Genomic DNA, 11,046 nt, shown 5'->3' on the forward strand with positions numbered 1-11,046 from the left:
TCCTCCATTAAACAGACGGTTCGCATCAGTCCAACGCCCGTTGACCTGGCTACTCTCTCCTCGTGGCTAAAAAGTGAAGAAATCAACGTGGATCTGGAGAGCAAACTTCTTCTCTGAGAAGCCGCTGTTATGGAGCCAGTCACCGCCCTCACTGCAAGCCAGAACTATCGCGGGGGCTGTGGTGGCGGCCGGCAGGGGAGCCGCGGAGGCTACGACAGAAACAGCGGAGGCCGCGGGCGCGGCGGTCGGCAGGGCAGTCGTCCGCCGTACGACGGTCAGCAGCACGGCAGCAACAATAGCTTGCACTCCTTCGACAGCGGCGGGCAGTCATCTTCTAGCGGCGGGCAGGACACTTACGAGTGGGATCGTCCAACTTGTCAAATCTGTCAGAAAACAGGACACACCGCTGTTCGTTGCTGGTTTTGGTATTAGGAGAGCCGAAATAGTGATAACCATGCCAATTATGCATCTCAAGCCAGCCCTTCCTCTGAATGGCTGTTGGATACTAGGGCCAACATGCACGTTACTTCTGATCTATCCAAGCTTAACACTCCAAATCGATATCATGGATCCAATGGTATTACTGTTGGCAACGGTGAGTCCCTTAATATTTCTCACACTGGCACGGGTACCATTAAAAACCCCACCGCTATCTTTCACCTAGGTAACCTTACCCACGTCCCTTCTATTAAAACCAATCTCCTTTCAGTTCACCAATTCACAAAAGACAATAATTGCTCACTCTTGTTCACCTCTAATGATTTTCAGATCCTAGACAATACTACCAAGAGGGTGATTTTTCAGGGACCCTGTGAGCATGGTCTCTATGTTCTTCCTGGCACAAGTTCGTCTGCCCACCCAGTTTCAGAAAGCGTTCCTGTGGCTCCGGTGGCTCTTTCGGCTGATGACCACAATCTATTGTGGCACATTCGTCTGGGTCATCCGTCTACTCAAATAATAAATTCTTTAATGTCTCTATTAGGTTTTTCTTCTATTCATGTAAACAATTGTGACTCCTGTTCCATTGCTAAATCTCATAAATTACCTTTTACTTTATCTGAGAAGCGTACAACTGCACCTTTTCAACTTATTCATTGTGACCTATGGGGTCCTACTGCTGTTCCTTCATTTGCTGGTTTTCGCTATTATATTTGTTTTGTGGATGATTTTACAAAATACACTTGGTTGTGCCCACTAAAACACAAATCACAGGCATACACCACCTTTGTCACTTTTGAAAAAATGGTCAAAACACAATTCAATTCTCATGTTAAACTTTTTCGAAGTGACAATGGAAAGGAATATGTCAATAACATCTTTGGCCAGTTTCTGCAATCCCTTGGAATTATACATCAAACCTCCTGTCCGTACACTCCCGAACAGAATGGGGTGGCTGAGCGTAAGCATCGCCATCTCATTGAAATGGTGGTTACTCTTCTATATCAATCTCATCTCCCTGTCTCCTTTTGGGTAGAAGCTCTAGCCACCGCAAACTACCTCATTTACAGAATGCCCAGTCACACTCTCTCCAACAAATATCAACTCCTTTACCAAGAACTTCCCAATTATACCAACCTCCGCGTCTTTGGATGTCTTGCCTACCCTTAGCTACGCCCTTATATTACTCACAAATTACAACCCCGATCCCGTCCTTGTTTTTTTTTGGGCTATCATCCTACCTCCAAGGGTTATCGCTGTCTTGACCCACAAACTCATAAAGTCTACATATCTCGTCATGTAAAATTTGTTGAAAATGAGTTTCCCTACGAGTCTATTTCCTCCTCCACAAATACATCATTCATTGACGTCCTTCCCCTTTTTCCAACATACTCACAGGGTCCCTAACCACCTACCCCCACACCTCCACCCACTACCCAACCACCCCTCATCACCCCTTCGACCGTCACCCACAATACACCCACAACCACCACCGACACTCACAACCAACTGAACCACCCCATACCCACAATATCTCCTGATCGATCCATTTTGGGTCTTTCCCAGCCACCCCCGAATCACCACCGCCCATGCCACCCCCAATACTCATCCCATGTTAACCCGTGGCAAAGCCGGTATCTTTAAACCCAAAACCTTTTAGGCTACCATACTACCAAATACACCCCTTCCCGATAGTGAACCAACAACCTACTCTGTTGCCTCAAAAAATGCTTATTAGCGTCATGCTATGGATGACGAGTTTAAGGCTTTGACTAATCAGAAAACTTGGGTTCTTGTACCTAAGCCCCATGGGCGGCACCCAGTGGGCTGTAAATGGGTGTACAAAATTAAACATAATGCAGATGGCAGTATTTCCAGGTACAAGGCTCGTTTGGTTGCTAAAGGCTATAATTAGGAGTATGGGCTTGATTACTCCGAGACATTCAGTCCTGTTATTCGGCAGGAAACCATTCGCCTTGTACTGTCACTCGCCTCGTGCGCAACAATTGGCTTATAAATCAGTTGGATGTTTCCAATGCTTTTCTTCATGGCATGCTTGATGAAACTATTTACATGACACAACCACCGGGCTATGTTGATCCCTGCTTCCTTCAACATGTTTGCAAACTCCAGAAGTCTCTCTATGGGATCAAGCAAGCCCTCCGTGCTTGGTACACATGTCTGAAAACGTTCCTCCTGGGACTCGGCTTCACGTGTTGCGTACACGACACGATTCTGTTTACTCGACATTCAGCACACGGTACAGTCATTCTTTTTGTCTATGTATATGATATCATTATTACACGCTCTACTGCAGCTCTCATTCAGGATGTCACTCGAGCTATGCATACTACCTTCAAAATGAAGGACCTTGGCCCGTTACATTATTTTCTGGGAATGGAGGTTTCTCGGACAGACAGCGGCTTGTTTCTTCATCAATCAAAATATGCTCGAGATCTGTTGCAGAAAGCTGGACTGGAAAAATGCACCAGTCAACCAACACTGATGGCAGTCTCTTCGTCTACGAATGGAGCCAACACCCCCTTTGCCGTATCACCCACTTCCGCAGCCTCATTGGGGCTTTACAGTATCTAGCCATTACCCGTCCTGACATCCAGTTTGCTGTCAACCAAGTTGCTCAGCGCATGCATCAACCAAGTGAACATGATTACCATTGTCTAAAACGCATCCTCAGGTACATTTTTGGCACTCTTGGTCGTGGTTTACTCATTCGACCTGGGGACTTGGAGCTTCGGGGTTTCTTAGATTCAGATTGGGCAAATGATAAAAATGACAGAAAATCTACATCGGGGTTTCTCATTTTTTTTGGGGCCGAACTTGATCTCCTGGTGTACAAAAAAACAACCCAAGGTCTCTCGGTCCTCGACTAAAGCTGAATACCGCGCCCTTGCTCTTCTTGCTGCTGAGACCATGTGGGTCACATATATTCTTCGCAAACTCCGCGCCACTCACACTGTTCCTTCTCTCTATTGTGACAATAAATCAACCATCTGTTTGCCAAGAATTCCGTCCTACACACCAGAATGAAGTCCAATTTTAGATAATAAAAAATAGTTAGTAATGAAAGATAACTATCATGTTTTCACAATGTATCCCCTCTTCCCTCGAAATACATCAATAAAAGCAAAACGTAGGAAAATTTTGCTTCCATAGAAGCCCTAGATTTTGCTTCACTAGTATGTGCCACACACCAACTGTGTGTGTGTGTGTGTATATATATATATATATATATATATATATATATATATATAGTTAATGTATAACACATAGGATATTTGAGAATGACTAACAATGGAGCATGTTGCTCAATCCCAAAATTTTGCTTGTACATAACTCCAATTTTAGATAATAAAAATTAGTTAGTAATGAAAGATAACTATCATGTTTTCACAATGTATCCCCTCTTCCCTCAAAATACATCAATAGAAGCAAAACGTAGGAAAAATTTTCTTCCATAGAAGCCCTAGATTATGCTTCACTAGTATGTGCCACACACCAACTATAAATATATATATATATATATATATATATATATATATATATATATATATATGCATACCCTGCTTAACTGTAATCTACATAGTGAATTAGAGTGTTCTTATTTCAAGATTTTTGTTATCTTCTAGTTGAAAATATAAGACAAATATAAAGGAAGATCAGTGGATATGTTATAAATAATCAATGAACAAATTATTCACTATACGATGGCTGATAGTGAAGTAGCATCAAGTCCTATGCAAGTGGATGAGAGTTTGGAGAAGTCTAGAGAAGGAGGAGGAGGAGAAGTAATAGTAGTAGTAGTCAACCATTTTGTCTGCAGTCTATCATCTATTAATTCTTCAATTGCTAGTCCGTTGCCGATTCTTTTATCAAGCCAATCAGTTATTTTACTTGATAGACCTATGAATTTTAATTAAAGATGACGTTTCAAGCATACCTCATCCAATTTTAGGTGTTCAGTGTTTGTAAATCACTATAAAACCCAAACTAAATAAATTGGGGTCGATCCCACATAGAGTAGTTCTATTTTGATTTCGATTATGAAGTTATAATAGTGACTTTTTTTGCTAAAGGAATACAAATTTTAGGAAACTAAGAACCAAACTCAAAGATGTAATCACAATTCCATATGACCAATGTTTAGCCTGCAAAGATGCTTCAACAATCAACAAGGAACAATCAAATAGGGAGACAATGCTAGTGGTATTGACTAACCAACTGTGAAGTTTAACTCAATGGGTGAAAATCACTACCAACAATGTTAATTCGTCATGGGTAGAACATATTGTAGGTAAGGCACTTTTCTCTCGAACAATTGCATTATTTCAATTGAGTTCTTTCGAACCTCAAGACATTCCATAAGAAATCTAGCCAACAATCTTATCAAATCTACTATATTGAGCTCGATAAAGGATGATAATCGAGTTTCACTTAGGGGTGTGCAAAAATCATACCGACCAATAAACTAATGAGATAAAATGTTATTGGGTTATCGTTATTGGGTTTTTAATGGGTTATTTACTACTTACCCTTCCTAAATATTAAATATAAATAATTTAATATATAAATAGATTCAATATTAGATTTTCAGTAGTTAGTACTTATACTTACCGCTTGGCGCCCTAAGTCTTTACTTTTTAGTTTTCACTTTTTATTCTAAACCTAGAGGGTAAAAAATTAGGGTTAGAAATTGAGCCAACAACAGCGGCAACAAGCCAACAACCAACAAGTATTCAAGCAGGGTTTGCAACAATGACGATAGTAAGGGCAACAATGAGAAATTTCTACCCTTTTCTAATTTCTCTTCTTCTTTAATATGTATCCTTGTATAATTTTCTTCTTCTGTAATCTCTATGTTTTTCTTATTTCTGCATAATTTCTTATAAAAAAATTGATCTCGCTCCTAAATAATATATCCAACCAGAAACAAACACCCTAATTTAGTTTAAATATGGTACACATTTGATTATTTTTCTTAAGAATTATTTTTCCTTTTCAACAATGTTGAAGACTTCCTTTGAAATATCTCTTTAGCTTCTCTTTAGTTTACCTTGAAATTATTTCATTATTGCTGCATGATTAGTAATTATTTTTTAAATCATATATTACAAAGACATACATATGGCTGAACATATTTCAAATGATGAGATAGTGGTCCTGAGTGATAAAAGTATTAACTCAAATGTTTTCACCAAAGGTTACAAAAGAAAGAAAGAAAAGGTCTCAACCATGGATCATTTTGTATCATTTGTTGATGAGAACAGAAATAAGAAAAGAAATTGTAAGCATTCCGGTCAAGATTATTTTGCTAATTCGGTTAAAAATGGTACAAAGGCAATGCTTACTCATATTTTAGCATGTACCAAGATGCAGAAAGTTGTTGATAAATGTCAAACTCAAATATGCTTTCAATCTGAACATTTGGTAAGTAATTATAGCTACAAGTTTCTCTAACTCATGTATTTACTTGATTTTCAATGTATAAGACTTATGTCAGAAAAAAAATTAGGATATGAGGCCAGATATTGCATATTATTTAGCTTAACTTACTCTATACTTGATACATATTTACTAATTAGAAATGTTTGGAGTCAATTAAGGGACATGATGATACTATAAATGGATTAGTTGCTAATAAAAATAGAATTGTTAATTTAGTAATTGTGCCTGATAGTCTACCGTGTTCATTTGAGGGTGGATGTTATGAATTTATGGAGTCTATTTCATTAAATATGTTCATCATTAAAGTGAGTTCAATTTAGATTCAAAAGCATTTTGTCATGTAAAGATGCTACTCTAATATTCTATTAAACTGGTGATTGCTTTTTCCTTTTCATACTTTGTGATTGTCTTGGTTAGGAACTTGGTGTGAATTTAGTTGATTATCTAATGGATCAAACAACTGTTCAAGATTGTCTCGTTGAACTATTTTATTTTTATTTTTATTTTTATTTGTAATTGTAGGTGGAGGCTTTTGCAAGTTTGTCAATGTTAGTAATTTGATTAACATTCGAAGTTTCTTATTATGTTTTGGCGATAAGTCGTCAACATGTAATTATAGCCTACATACTATTATATATAATTTGATCATTATTTTCTTATTGGTTTAACCGAAAACCGAACCGATAACATAAAAAACTGACACAAATTTTATTGGTTTGTTATTGGGTTAGCATATTTTAAAACGAAAACCGACAAACCGAATCGATAATATGTGAAATTGAACCGAACTGATTGATGTACACCCCTAGTTTCACTTTCTCAAGTTGAAACCGTCAGGATCCACTAGTTATGGATACTTGGTTATTACCTCAGGTCTACACTTCTCTCTCAAGCAAGCATAAAACCATGAGGTATATTCAACTAAACATAATATGTAAGAGTTAAGACACAGTAACAACTCATACCCACTTAAAATTATCACCAAAAATTGATAATTACTAACACCCATTAAGTAAAACACAACAATTGGTTAAATTGTAAAACCTCAAGATTGGGATTCTAGCCAATTATCATATAAAAAGACGAAATTTGATACCTACTACATGTTCCGTAGTTGGGTATGTGAAAATCCAAAGTCCACAATAAATGATATCTTCTCTATTACAATACCCAATTCAAAAATCTTGCTAAAATTACTCAAAATCAACAATAGGAGTGTTTTTGCTCTCTATCTTTTGTTCCTCACAATTTCTGAATACTCTCTCTCTCTTTCAAAAATCACTTTGTACTAATCTGAGGTGTGTCTTGTTTAGGCCAATCAGCAAGGAGTGTCGGGCTTCATCGATTGTACTTTTCTCTCACCTTCTTTCTTCACCTTTTCATTATGCAAACAATGTAATTTAAGTGATCTAAATCGAGATCGCCGATCATTTCCACAATGATATATTTGATCTTTTATCTTGACAAATTGAGTTCAACTTGGCTTCACTCAATATGTTCGACGACATGGTCATCCTTCGTCGATGCAGTCGGCGATTCACTGATAGGAAATGCACTTTGCGTAAGTTCTTCCCATTTTGGGTCTTGACCGAGGAATACATAACAACAAAATACCGGGAAAGTATACACATTAATAGATAAAAATTAGAAAAATAACATACTGGAAGAGAGTTTCATCAGACATTAGCAACAAAAGTGGTAGGTGTTAATCTATACAATCATATTTTTTATTTATTTATTTATTTATTTTTTCCAAAATATACCATGAAGTAAACAAGATTTTCGGGACAAACTAATATCCATGAATAGCAAACACAATGCCCTTGCTTTTAGATGCTAAAACCGAACAAAAAAATAAGGAAGGAAGAGCAACCGAGACTTCATTTCAAACAATGTTAATCCCATACAGTACATAACACAATATCCATTTTCCATATGAGACAGTTTGAGAAATCATCTTTCATTTTTGAAGAAGAACAGCCCTCAACATTAACACTAACGACATGAGCCGATACGCGACCACCTATTAAAAGTACAGCAAGCGAGCCAAACTTTATTTCTACAAAAACATGGACGGAGCAGTACCAAGACAAATAAGCATACAAAATCTGAGTGAGTACAACAAAATCGAGAAAACAATAGAGGAATAATAAGCAAGAAAAATCAGATCAAACAAGTGAGAAAACTCTTTTTTTTTACAAATATATTAACTTCATAAAAGATTAGCTTGAGAAGGAAGATATAAACTCAATCATATGAGACAAAATTTCTCTTGGAATCTTTAGAGGAAAGAACACAGTTCGACATATTGAACTCAATGTAATGAAAGAGCCGAACTAGTTATTTACCTTTTGAGGGGCAGCGAAATTGGTGACGAGACGAGCAGGGAGTTTGATTCTACAATAGATACACGATCTGGAAAAGCGAGCGGGTAACCTAAACAACAACGAACTTGACTGAACCTTGACAAATGATGGTGAACAATCTAGAGGAATCGGACTCGGCCGGAAACTAACTATTATTTTCTCTCTTTCAAACGTGTTTTCTATCTTCTGTGACTATTCTTGCTGATTTTATGCCTTAGTAAGGTTTTATCAATTTTTCCTCAAACTCATTTTCGAATTATTACTTTTTTTCTCTGTTTTATTCCAAAGCTTTTCACAAAACAAACCCCCCCTTTCTCACCCCAAAACAATGAACCAAAGTGATTATATAGAAGAGGAGACCAGGGTTTTGAAAAGTTAGGGAAAACGGACCAAAATCCCGATGACAAAAGGCCCACCTCCCAATTGGAATCTCAAAACTCATTCACCCTTTTAGGATGAAACCTTTTTCTGAAGCTTTCAACTTCATTCCGAGAAGGTAAGAAGAATGAATGGATTCGATCAATTTCCATGTCCTTAGCGTCGATTTTTTTGAATCCTACGCCAAAGGATGAGTTCGTAGGTCTGCTCCTGTTGAAAGCATTTTGGAGTGAGAGACGTTGAGAGAAGATGACAAAAGGTCGAGCAGCTGTATGCATACTAATTCTCTCATATTGGAATCGTTGCTCCATCGCGTGTGTCGTTCACGCGTTACCACTGGGAGTTGCTATTGTCGCGCTTGCTGTTGACGCGTTGAGTTTCTGCTTTGGGGGAGTCCCTTTTTGGGAATTTTCCCGCACAGAAGAAAAAGGATTGGGTCTGTTATTTGGGGATTAATGAGAGGTTGCGGGTCAAAGGGAAAATTGAGGATTAAAGGGGAGAAAGGCCTGAGTCGGGATTTGAATTGTTAGTAGGCCTTTTTGGTTAAAATTAGTGGGCTGGGAATTGGGAAATTAGGTGCGCTACTGCGAATAGTTTTGGCTGAAGGAAAATTTTAATGGCCCTTTGAAAATTGAAAGAAAAAAGAAAAGAAAAGGACATTAGACTTGAAATGAAAACTCGTTTAAATTTGATTATAACCAAATTTAAATCGCTTGATGACCTTAATCGAAAAATTAAATAAGGCGACGAATTTATATAAATTAATTAATGAGTTCCGGTTAACTTTAATGAAATAAAATAATCATCTTAACTTAAACTAAATAATTAACGATGTAATATGTTATATAACTAAACTAATTAGCATGATGCTTATGTAAAAGTAAAAACCTTTTGACACTATTTCTTAAAGGCGAAATAGTCTGGTAGACCCTTATACTTGTATGAGTTTGTATTCTAAACCCTTCTACTTAGCCCTTCTACTTAGCCCTTTGTAATCTGGAACCTCTTATATATAATTCACATGTCATATCCATGTCAGATATATATATATAATTTCATACTATTTTTTAAAAATTATTAACCAAAATTAGTTATAAAATGTAAAACAATAACGTTTTAATTTATTATTGGCATTTATAATTATCTCTATCTTCACGATCAAAAGAAAGTCATCACCAGCGTCGTCCCCATTTTTGTCGGCGTTAATCACCATTTTTACCGGCGAAATCACATATACTTTCTCCCTCACCTGTCTTCATCTCCACCGCACACGACCACTATTTTTCTTTCCTCCTACAACTTCCACAAAAATAACAACTTAATCTACCTAACAATCAGATCTGACCAATCTTTTCATAATCCAACGCTGACTATTACCTAAACACCCAAAATTGCTTACAAATACAATTTTTCACCAACCTCTAACGTGAAGCTTGTCAAATCGACCCAAAATTCACCTGAAATTTTCTTGGGTTATTGAAATTGGTTGAAAAAGATAAGTATAAGGGTTAGAAGGAGACGTTTTATGTGAAAGATTGAAGATGAGTATCTGCAAACTCCCTTCTCCATCCTCTTCGCCGTACCTGTAAACTCCCTTGCCGCCGCCACCTCATCACTCCATTCTAGAATAAAAGGGACTAAAACCCCTCTCTCCCTCTCACACCATTGCGAATCGCCGAGTACCGCAGTGAAACCAACACGATTCTCTCTCTTAATTGATAATAGCTCTTTTGGAATGATGTCACCAAAGTGTCAATTCAAGTAGGCTAAATAAGATGACTATGGTGTGGAGGAAAAAAAGGTTTGGGCAGTGATGGTGGGAGAAAAAAAGTGTTTGTCAGCGATGGTGGGAGAAAAGAAATGTTTGATAGTGATGATGGTGGGTTCCTGGAAAAGTGGACATTAATAATTTATAATTTAAAGTTTAAAATATGATGATCACTCGCCTTATATACGTGTAGTCACTCTCTCTCGCCAGCTTAATTATTTTAATGCCACATAAGCATGATCAACGGTCAAAGGGGTTTAATATATTGTGTTTTATTTAGTTTAGGGCTCTAAATGATAAAGAGCTAAATAGAAGGCTTCAGAATACAAACTGATACTTGTATAAGGGTCCACCAGACCATTTTGTCTTTCTTGAATATTTATAAGATATACTAATTACGTATAAAAATGTATGTTTGTTCAAGAAATCATAAAATGAATGAAATTAACTTGAAAAACATTTGAATTCTATAAAATTAATTATTCCCGACCGTTTAGAATTAAAGAAACTCAAAGATTAATTTATATTAGGGAGGACGAAAAATGGGTATCAACAACTGTCCCTCATTTTAGTTGGATTAATGAAAGAAATTCAAGGTTAATGAGGCTTACCAATCCAATTTTTACCTACCAC

At 37.1% G+C, this 11,046-nt stretch overlaps 1 long non-coding RNA gene across 1 annotated transcript; it reads right to left on the reverse strand.

Moving 5' to 3' along the window:
* Window positions 1-6,931: 6,931 nt before the first annotated feature.
* LOC138347903 (uncharacterized) lies at window positions 6,932-9,043 on the reverse strand. Its single transcript, XR_011220463.1, has 2 exons — window positions 8,250-9,043; window positions 6,932-7,441 (listed from the first exon to the last, which is right to left on the reverse strand). It is a non-coding gene; the product is annotated as an uncharacterized lncRNA (long non-coding RNA).
* Window positions 9,044-11,046: the final 2,003 nt, after the last annotated feature.

The sequence above is a fragment of the Solanum lycopersicum genome, chromosome 4 (assembly GCF_036512215.1).
Source record: "Solanum lycopersicum chromosome 4, SLM_r2.1".
Lineage (NCBI taxonomy): Eukaryota > Viridiplantae > Streptophyta > Magnoliopsida > Solanales > Solanaceae > Solanum > Solanum lycopersicum.